We start from the raw sequence: 10580 nt of genomic DNA on the forward strand, positions 1-10580 counted from the left end.
GCCTGTGCCAGTGTTCGGTCACCCTCACCGTAAAGAAGTTTTTCCTCATATTTATGTGGAACCTCCTGTGTTCCAGCTTGCACCCATTGCCCCTTGTCCTGTCAAGGGATGTCACTGAGAAGAGCCTGGCTCCATCCTCATGACACTTGCCCTTTACATACTTATAAACATTAATGAGGTCACCCCTCAGTCTCCTCTTCTCCAAGCTAAAGAGACCCAGCTCCCTCAGCCTCTCCTCATAAGGGAGATGTTCCACGCCCTTAATCATCTTCGTGGCTCTGCGCTGGACTCTCTCTAGCAGTTCCCTGTCCTTCTTGAACTGAGGGGCCCAGAACTGGACACAATATTCCAGATGCGGCCTCACCAGGGCAGAGTAGAGGGGGAGGAGAACCTCTCTTGACCTGCTAACCACACCCCTTCTAATCCACCCCAGGATGCCATTGGCCTTCTTGGCCACAAGGGCACATTGCTGGCTCATGGTCATCCTGCTGTCCACTAGGACCCCCAGGTCCCTTTCCCCTACGCTGCTCTCCAACAGGTCTGTCCCCAACTTATACTGGTACATGGAGTTGTTCTGGCCCAGATGCAGGACTCTACACTTGCTCTTGTTATATTTCATTAAATTTCTCCCCGCCCAACTCTCCAGCCTGTCCAGGTCTCTCTGAATGGCTGCGCAGCCTTCCGTTGTGTCAGCCACTCCTCCCAGTTTGGTGTCATCAGCGAACTTGCTGACAGTGCACTCTATTCCCTCATCCAAGTCATTAATGAATATATTGAATAGAACTGGTCCCAGTACCAACCCTTGAGGGACTCCACTAGATACAGGCCTCCAGCTGAACTCTGTCCCATTGACCACCACTCTCTAGCTTCTTTCCTTCAGCCAGTTCACAATCCACCTCACTACCCGATCATCCAGACCACAAAATGCATTAAAGGAATGGGTTTTAACCCGATATATACATATATGGATATTTACGTAAGATGTGATGTTAATAAAGTTGATTTTGATCTCTCAAGTAGTGTCACATTAGTCAAGAATACAGCCCTTTGCTTTCAAACATCGTTAAAAAACTGTAAAATGCATTCAAGCTTATTAATACTTAATGTTGATATTGTAGTATTGCTTTGTATGAAAAATAAAAATCAACTACACCTGCAGCAGGTGATACGTCAGGGCAGGGTGCAGGTCAGGCCTGCCCCGCTCCCCCACTGTGGCGGCAGCGGTAAGGGCAGACACGGGACAGGGAGCCCTGTGCCGAGGCAGCGCTGGTCAGTGGGATGCTGCGCAGCACGGTGTAGGCTGTGTCATTGTTGTTCGCTCATTTTCCGAGGTGCAGCGAGGAGCTTTGTGTCCTTGCCGTATCCTCTAAGCCAAAAAGATATCAGGTGTTAGTGTCTGCTCTCCGGGGATGGTCGCTACTAAAGCACTCTCCAGCTGGCTGGCAAGGACTGGTTTTTAAAAATAACCGAAACATAGGAGGTTACCAACTCCATTAACCCCGGGATGTGTCATTATCCCTAGAACAACAATCATTTTTATGAGATAAATTACAGCTTTGACAACAATATATTTTAGAAAATAATGAGTTGGGCCCTAAAAGTCATGAAGCTGGCTTAGAAGTCATAGATTTTTTTTTTCAGCAGGTCTTAGATTTTTTAAATATTTTTCTGATGTCTAATTCTTAACAATTTTTAAGTTTTCAAAAAGTACTAAATTTTTTTTCCCCTGTGCTGAAACATGGCTCCAGAGCTGGGGCTTTAAGGAAGCCAGTAAATATTGGAAGATGAAAACATGCCCCAGTCTTCTAAATCCTGACTGTTAATTATTAAGAAAGTATAAATTAAAGGTAAGTTTCTGATACAGGAACAGCATCTAAGAGAACTGCAAGATTACAGTCCCCAGAGTACAATCAGGAGATGCTGCTTGGATGCTTCATCCTCTTTCACCGCTGAAAGCGTTGTCAAGGAAGACGAAACGTTTATATTCTGGCAGAGTCAATGACAAGGCACCGTGCGGTGGTACCTCTCATCTAGCAGACATCCGTCACCTTCACTGACCAGCCATTCCAGTTCTCTCAGACTGCTGCAGCTGTGAAAGGGAAGCTGGGACTGGTGCCATTTAAATTACAGGCTCTGGAACCTTCCGCTCTGCAGCGACAGCACTGAACGTGCGTCACAGCTCGGGCGCATCGTCAGCCAGGTGTGGAGCCTGCGGAGAGACGTTTCCTTTTGTCCTCCTGGGAAGCACCTACAGCTGGCAGCTAATCTCCATCACACTTTCCAGCACCTGATTTTGCTGAAATCTGAAGCTGCCAGTTTTTAGGGGCTTTCTCTTGGTACCCAGGACTTCAGTCAGGTTTTCATAGCTAAGCCTGATACACCTTCATGGCTGACAAGGGCCAAAACTTATTTATTAGCTGTAAGTTAGGTGATTTGCCACATCAACACTGTAGCTGTTATCTTGTGTTTGAGGTCACGGTCTCTAAACTCTAAACCTGGAAAAAATATGGGATACCGCTATAGGAACACTGACATACCAATTGGCCTGGTTTGCAACAAACAGCGGTGTTGCCTTCATTTCTGGCTCCAAGGGTGGCCGGGAATCCAGCACGCTTACAGGAAGGTTTTCAGCTGTGCTGTGATAACCAGCACACATGCAATTCGATTTTTAATGCGCCTTTACCTCACCATGGGGAAGGATGTCCCTCCAGTAGGACGGGTGCGTGTTTTCTCTGGAGCTGTGTAATGAAGCCTGGTTTTACTCCTCCTCTTGCAGGAACACGGACTCACTCTTGCAGTTGTGGTCCAGGTGGAATACCCCAGCCCACAGATGGTACGACACTGGCTTCTGCACACTCCAGTTAACGTGCTCTGTGTTTGGAAGATTAAACACTGCTGCTGGGAAATCATTAACATTCATCATCATCATCATCATCACCTTTTTTGAAGGATTAGCTTGCTATGGCTATGTCTGTCTGTCTCCTGTATGGCTCTGAAAGTTTGGCTGGCTTGAAACTTAACTCAGAGGCATTGTAATTAAACCTTGACGTTTGAAGTAATTAATGAGCAAGCTCTACATTTTAGCATGGTCTCGAAGGCACAGCAGGGCGCTGACAGAAATGAAATAACTTTGTTAATTTAAAAGCGTCAAAGTTTCTGTAAGCATGTGGTTTCTTCTGCTGGGAGCAAGCTCTTCAGAAATAGTGCTGTAGCCCCAGTAATCTAAATCTCGGCCCTTCTCTAAGGAGGGGTCGAAGAGGGGAGTCCCACTGCAGGAAACTGAGGGCAGGAGTTAGTATTCCCCATCAGGGAACACATCTTACATCACCAGCTTTGCTCCTTCACCCCAAACTCAGGTCCCGGAAGCCCAGGCTGTGAGCATCTCCAGGAACTGTCTAGGAAGGAGGCAGATTCCAAACCACTGCTTAATATTTCAGCTGCAAACTGGATCTTGTTTACATCCATAAATAGCCAGAATGTGTTTCTTTCCATCAGTTCATCATCACATGCAGATTCAGAAATGAGTAAGGAATGATCATGTGTTTTAGCCCAAAAGCATCCAGGAGAGAGACACGGTCACCTGGTGACAGCCAGTGAGTGGGTACACAAGTCAGGATCGCTGCTGATGAGGTGACCTTAGTGCAGTCTACAACTACCTGAAGGGAGGTTGTAGCGCAGTGGGAGTCGGACCCTTCTCCCAGGCAACTAGCGATAGGACAAGAGGACACAGCCTCAAGCTTCGCCAGGGGAGGGTCAGGTTGGACATTAGGAAGCACTTCTTCTCAGCAAGGGTCATTAGGCATTGGAAGGGGCTGCCCAGGGAGGTGGTGGAGTCACCATCTCTGGAGGGGTTTAAGAAAAGCCTGGACATGGCACTTAGTGCCATGGTCTAGTTGACAGGGTGGTGTCAGAGCAATGGTTGGACTCGATGATCCCAGAGGGCTCTTCCAACCTGATTGGTTCTGTGATTCTGTGGTTTACTGCTTGAGCACTGTTGAAACGGCAGCAGCGTAAATACCAAGCCTTTTAAGTGAAGAGGTCAGGACTGGCAGTATCTGTGATGCTCTGATGACGACTCACCCCCTACAAAGTCACAAGCATTTTGTGGAGGACTCTTGTGTCAATCTCTTGGCGATAAGAGCTTTTGCTGAGCTGAGAAAAGTAGTTCATAAAATCAGGCTCCTGCGGCCAATAAATTGGAAGCCAAATAAATGGCCTCAGATATTTTCATGGCATCCAGTAAGTACTCAGCGCTCAGGAAAACCAGAAGTTACTTGTTTTCAGCGCCCTCAGTATGGACAGAGAGCCTAACTTAAGAAGTCCATTTTTTAAGTTCTCCTCCTCCTGCATTAATAGATTTCTGATGTGTGCAGAGTAAAAGATGCAAAGGAGGGGTTAAAACAGATCCAGTATCAAAGCACATGGGTCTGGGCAGCGTGTGAAGGCTCAGTGCATCCTCCTCCCTAGCTCCATCACTCAATGCCAAGGCCTTAGAAATGAACCGTGTTTCCACAGGTCACCTAAGCTTGTGAGATGCTCCCCTCACTCATTTGTGTGTGCATTTGAAGCGACTCCTTCGGCTTTGGTGGGCTGATTCATATAAACCACGTTATCTTGTTCTGTGTGGTTAATCCTGATGTTAATGACACAACAGCAGTGCACTGGGAACAATTTATCAAGCTTCTTCCCGTTTTTCTGTGCTCTGTAAACAGACACGTCTACAAGCCCTCACTGCATCACGGTTCTAACGAGCGGCAGGCCTGGCTGGCTGCGTTCCTTCTCTCGGTGAGGTAGGTCACAGCAGCAGCCGTCCTGGTCGTAGCCGTGACCTCTCGTTCATGTCAGCTCACAGCTTTATGTGAAGCAGCCAAGATTTTGAGATTTCCTCTGGCTGCCTACAGATCCCAACCTAAGCTGGGCGCCGTGTGCTGAGACCGGCATCTAGACCAAAGGGATAAGGTTTGGGGTTACGAGTTAGCTTGCAAAGGGTTTTAAATACTGATGTGAGTTCTAGTGAGAGGAGTCACATTGCAAAATAACACTTGAGCTGATTAGATTAGCACTCCTGCTTGTATTAGCAGTGCTGAGTGGCCGGGTCCCCACTGCATTAGTAGCTTGAGTGCTTGCAGTTCTTGACCTCCTGCCCATGCTGACAATCTGCTAGCTTGGGTTCAAAGTAAGCTTTGGATTAAGCTAGAAATGTCAATGGTTCGAGGAGAGACCTTTAGCTGACCTTTGAAGAACATTTTTCGTTTCCTAGGACCTAGGAAACCATAGCTGGGAAAGAGCATGGGGTCAGTTCCAAGGTAAGTATGGCTGAAGGGAAGTGGCACTGCGGCGGTTCAGCACCTGTGGATAGGCTGGGCCGGACTCTGCCTCCCACTGCAAAGGATCTGGTACCCAACAGGCAGAGCTGTTTGTACAAGTATCTGTGCACTGCATCTTGGCCCTCAGCTTTCTGTCACAGGCCATTGCAAACTATCGCATTAGTCATTGGATGCTCTATCAGTCGTTCATGTCTTCAGGCATCCTGCAGCTTTACAGGTGGTAGAACAGCCCAGTTCCCACAGGGATTAGGAATATGTCACACAAGAAAGTTTAGGGAGCTCTCATATCCTCACATCGATGAGGCAGGATAGCTGGATGTAGGCAGGGATGAAGGCAGAAACTGGAAGAGCCATCGGTCTGTATGGCATCTCCTTCTAAGACAGAAGAATTCGTAGCACAGATTACACCATCACTTCAACCAACACCATTGCTTTGTGACTTCCAGCTGTTTCTCTGGGGAAGCCCTGGGAAGCCCGTAGTGCCCAATCCAAGGCAGGGACTGGAGCGTTAAGGAGACTTCTCTTTGTATGCTCCTGATCCTTGCTGTTTGATGGGACCATCAGAAAAACAGATGAACAAACCTGGAAAAATCATACTTAGGACAGGTGTCCTGGCTGGCCAGCTCGGCTTTGCTCCACTTGGTGGAAACAGTGCCATACACTAGTGGCCTGGCTGAAGCTGTGAATCTCACAGAATCACAGAATCAATCAGGTTGGAAGAGCCCTCTGGGATCATCGAGTCCAACCATTGCCCTGACACCACCCTGTCAACTAGACCAGGGCACTAAGTGCCATGTCCAGGCTTTTCTTAAATCCCTCCAGAGATGGTGACTCCACCACCTCCCTGGGCAGCCCCTTCCAATGGCTAATGACCCTTGCTGAGAAGAAATGCTTCCTAATGTCCAACCTGAACCTCCCCTGGCGAAGCTTGAGGCTGTGTCCTCTTGTCCTATCGCTGGTTGCCTGGGAGAAGAGGCCGACTCCCACTGCGCTACAACCTCCCTTCAGGTAGTTGTAGGCTGCACTAAGGTCATCTCTGAGCCTCCTCTTCTCCAGGCTAAACACCCCCAGCTCCCTCAGCCATTCCTCGTAGGTCAGACCCTCCAGACCCTTCACAAGCTTGGTCGCCCTCCTCTGGACTCGCTCCAACACCTCAACAATCTCAAGGCTTTCTTTCCCCTTTTGAATTCCTTTTAACTTAAGTTTCACTCCAATATGAAGAAAACCTGTCAATGAAGTCCCACTAGTACTGGGTCCTTCATGCTCACTCAGCTATGCCTCACCTGCTGTTGTACAGAGCCAATACAACACATAATCACACAGGACGGTGCATGTCCAACTCTTGATCTTGTCTTTTTGTCCATGTTTGCAAGTCCATCAGGAAGGCACTTCCTCATTCTCTGGAGGCTTTGCCTAACATCTAGAGCCAGCGGCGAGGTGAGAAAACATAAATCAGATCTTTGTGCCATTTATACCTGAACTTCCAGTCTCAGCAAGTGAGACCAGAGCCAGAAGGGTTTTGGAACCAGCCCAGCGAGGGTGTACTAGGTCACCGGATCCACAATGAGCCTGCCACTAATTCAAAAGCTTTTGAGCATTGTCTGGGGACAGATTTCCTCAGTGTAACGCTGTCAAACAGTGATGACTTCTGAGTGCAATACCTGTGACTGTCTGTAACCCTTCCCATCTCATCTCTTCCAGCCTTTAAAAATAATTTCAAACTCTTTCCATTCCCATGATGCCTGTACATTTGGCACCTCTTGGCTCTGTGGGAAGGGAAAGACCCTTTCTTTCTCCTTTCTGTGCTAGCCTGGTAAGATTTTAGCATTAATGAGGTTTTAAATTGTTTTATTATGAAGCACACAGACACAGGGCCCTTTGGCAAGGGCACCCTTTAGAAATAAATTGAGTCATCATCCTTGTAATAGAAAAGCTGATTCCATATGGATCTGTCCTCCAGTTAAGGACATGCACATCCCTTAGGGAATGGTATTACCAACTGACCAGACTTTGCTAGTAACTGCTGTTTGCTTTTCCTGAGAGATCCCACTGTCCCGCCTGTGGAAATGGCTTTTTGATGGCCACTACAGTAACATGCTCATGTGGGATCAGCCTGGTCCTGAGCCCTCCTCTAACGGTGCTGCTGTACTTCCAGGACTACTACATCATCCACTGCTAGAAGGACTCAGCTTGGAGACTGTTTGTCCTCTAACCTGCCCAGAACCTAGTTCACAGAATCACAGAATCACAGAATGTCAGGGATTGGAAGGGACCTCGAAAGATCATCTAGTCCAATCCCCCTGCCGGAGCAGGATTGCCTAGACCATATCACACAGGAACGCGTCCAGGCGGGTTTTGAATGTCTCCAGAGAAGGAGACTCCACAACCTCTCTGGGCAGCCTGTGCCAGTGTTCGGTCACACTCACTGTAAAGAAGTTTTTCCTCATATTTATGTGGAACCTCCTGTGTTCCAGCTTGCACCCATTGCCCCTTGTCCTGTCAAGGGATGTCACTGAGAAGAGCCTGGCTCCATCCTCATGACACTTGCCCTTTACATATTTATAAACATTAATGAGGTCACCCCTCAGCCTCCTCTTCTCCAAGCTAAAGAGACCCAGCTCCCTCAACCTCTCCTCATAAGGGAGATGTTCCACCCCTTTAATCAACTTCGTGGCTCTGCGCTGGACTCTCTCTAGCAGTTCCCTGTTGCCCTCTACTTTCTGCCTTCCTTTCTACACAAACGTAGCTGGCAATACAACCCCAGCTTTGAAGTACCCTTATCCTTAGTATGGAAGAACCTACCAAAGCTGTAAAACTCCCATCTGGCTACAGAGAGGAAAATAAAGAATTGCAGGTTGGTCTCTGTCCATAGCGAAGGTGAGGGAGTCGAGCAGAGTTGTGGGAGCTGTAAGGATCTGTGTCTTGGTCACTTCTTGTGTGTAAGTGGCTGAAGGTGGCTGATACCTGCTCTGACATAAAGCCTCCCAGTGAAACGTTAGCCCACTGACACGTGTAAGCAAATCTGAGCCAGCACAGGGGGTTTATCCTGGATCAGCTCTTTGCACCATTGTTATCACGTTGAATAAAGGCCTCCTCAGACAGTTCGTCTTCTGCCTTGGCTTTCTTAATACCTTCCCTCTCTTTTTATTTCCTGTCCTCTGTTCTTATTGGGAGGGAGGGATTTCGTGTGGAGTAGGACTGGAAGGGATTTTAAGGGTCCGCTGATTCCAGTGTCCTTCGAAAGGTATTGAGCCAATTCACAAAATATCTCTTGGGTCACTTGGTGCCCTCTCTGTCACCAGGCTGCTCCATGCAAACTCCAGCCAAATGGCTCCACTGAGCTGCTACAGCTCTTGCACCAGGGCACCATGGGTCACACCAGGGTGTGTGCCCTGCCACAGCTGCTGCAGGCACCACCCTCAACGGCCTTTGTGTGTGCTTTGATAAAAAAGCAAGGTTCCCTTCCTGAGATGTGTTCAAGCCATGGAGCTGGCTAAGCGAGCCGTGCAGCAGATCTCCTGTGCAATAGCTCTGCTTGCCTGGAGTCATTCACTGCCAACCGCCCAGTCCCAGGCCACCTTCTCTGAAGATGGCAACCACCATCATCTCTGGGTGTTAGATGGGTTTGCTCACGCGTGCTCGCTGTCTGTTGAAATGAATTCAACCAAGAGGAACGTGCTAGTGGCCTCATTCTGCCATGCGTGCTGGTACCTGACCCATCCAGGCCGTGCATACATTCACCTTGGGAGCCTCCGTTGCAGCTGCTGCCTCCAGCACAGAACCAAAAACGTCTGTCACGGCACTGGAATTCTTACAGGATTACTCGCAGGTGGTTCAAATCTTGCCTTGGAGACAAATCTTCAAGACAAGATTTGTCTCCAAGACTAGTTTTGAACCACCTGTGAGTAATCCTGTAAGACTTGAAGGCACCAATGGCCAAAAGTTGCTTTCTCACAGAGTTCCTCAGCAAGGACAAGGTGCATCATTCCTCCTGGGTACCCAGACAGAAGGGCTGTCACCAGAAGCCAGGAGTCAGGACCTCACCAGAACCAGGAGTCAGGACCTCAGCGCTAAGGCCGGCAGCAAGGGGAGCAGTGTGATCTGGAGACAAAAGGAGAAGCACAAAATGCCAAGGAGATGACTTAAGAGACATGTCATTGCACAGCACGGAACTGGGCGCTCGGCTCTCAAACATCTCACTGCGCTTTGGTAACACGAGCTTTAATCAAAGCCTTCGCACTGGCGGTGGGGCAAGTACCACACAGCGTTTGTTTTTCTAGGTGGGAACCGAATGAACGTGTCTCAAAGGCTGCGAAGGTCGCGCTGTACAGACTGGTTTGGCTGGGTTGGTGTTTTATTGCAGTCAATAGATTTTTATCAGATGCTTTTACTTGTTAAATTTTCCTTGGTAGTGGGAACAATCCAGCAAATAATATAAATGATGGAGACACGCAGCCAAGGAGATGGCTTGTTTGGCTGGATTCCCCTCCCGCACAAGGGAGGCTTTGTGCGAGCCCGCAGAAGCGCCATGTTCAGCTTGCTGTGGGCAGAGCTGGAGGCAGGCTTCGGGCTTTGTCTCTCCGCAGAGTTGGGCCGGCTTCATTAACCACGGGGCTTAAAACTCATTAGTTCCGAGGTTGCGGTCAGGCTGCTGGGAGGCTGCGGTTCCTTGCGAGGGGTGCCTGTCTCCCAACAGCAGTGGCGAGGAGGCAGCTGGTCCTTTGGGCAAAGGAAGAGGCTCGGGGAGGGTCCCAACATCGCTGGCCTCGGGGAGGGTCCTGCGCTGCCTGTGAGAGCTGCCATGGGGTCATGCTGCTTTGGCAGTGCTGACCTTCTTGAGACCTGCAAAGCAGGAAGGGACCAGCATCACAAAACTGTCCGACCCACAGCTCATGAGTCAAGGACATGGTTCCACCAGCACCTGGTCTCATGCAAGTTGGCTTTGACCGCTGTGGATCCAGATAGCATGAAGTGATGCTCGCAGTGAGTTGGGTGCCAGGCACCTCTGGCCCAGGCAGTGCCACTGTCAGCTGCCAGGGTCACCTTTGGAAACATTCTGTGACACCAGCATCACGTTGGAACAGCCCAGCTGGTGATCAGGGACCAGCCTGGCAGTGGCACCCCCATAGGGAGACACACAGAAAGGAAGCTCCAGGGCAGGACAGGCTGTCCCAGGCAGAAACCACCCAGCAGCGCCCAGGGCAGGAGGAGCTGTGCCTCAGAGATCCTTCCTGTGCAGGCAGGTCGTCAGCT

This window comes from Nyctibius grandis, chromosome 12 (genome assembly GCF_013368605.1).
Source record: "Nyctibius grandis isolate bNycGra1 chromosome 12, bNycGra1.pri, whole genome shotgun sequence".
Lineage (NCBI taxonomy): Eukaryota > Metazoa > Chordata > Aves > Nyctibiiformes > Nyctibiidae > Nyctibius > Nyctibius grandis.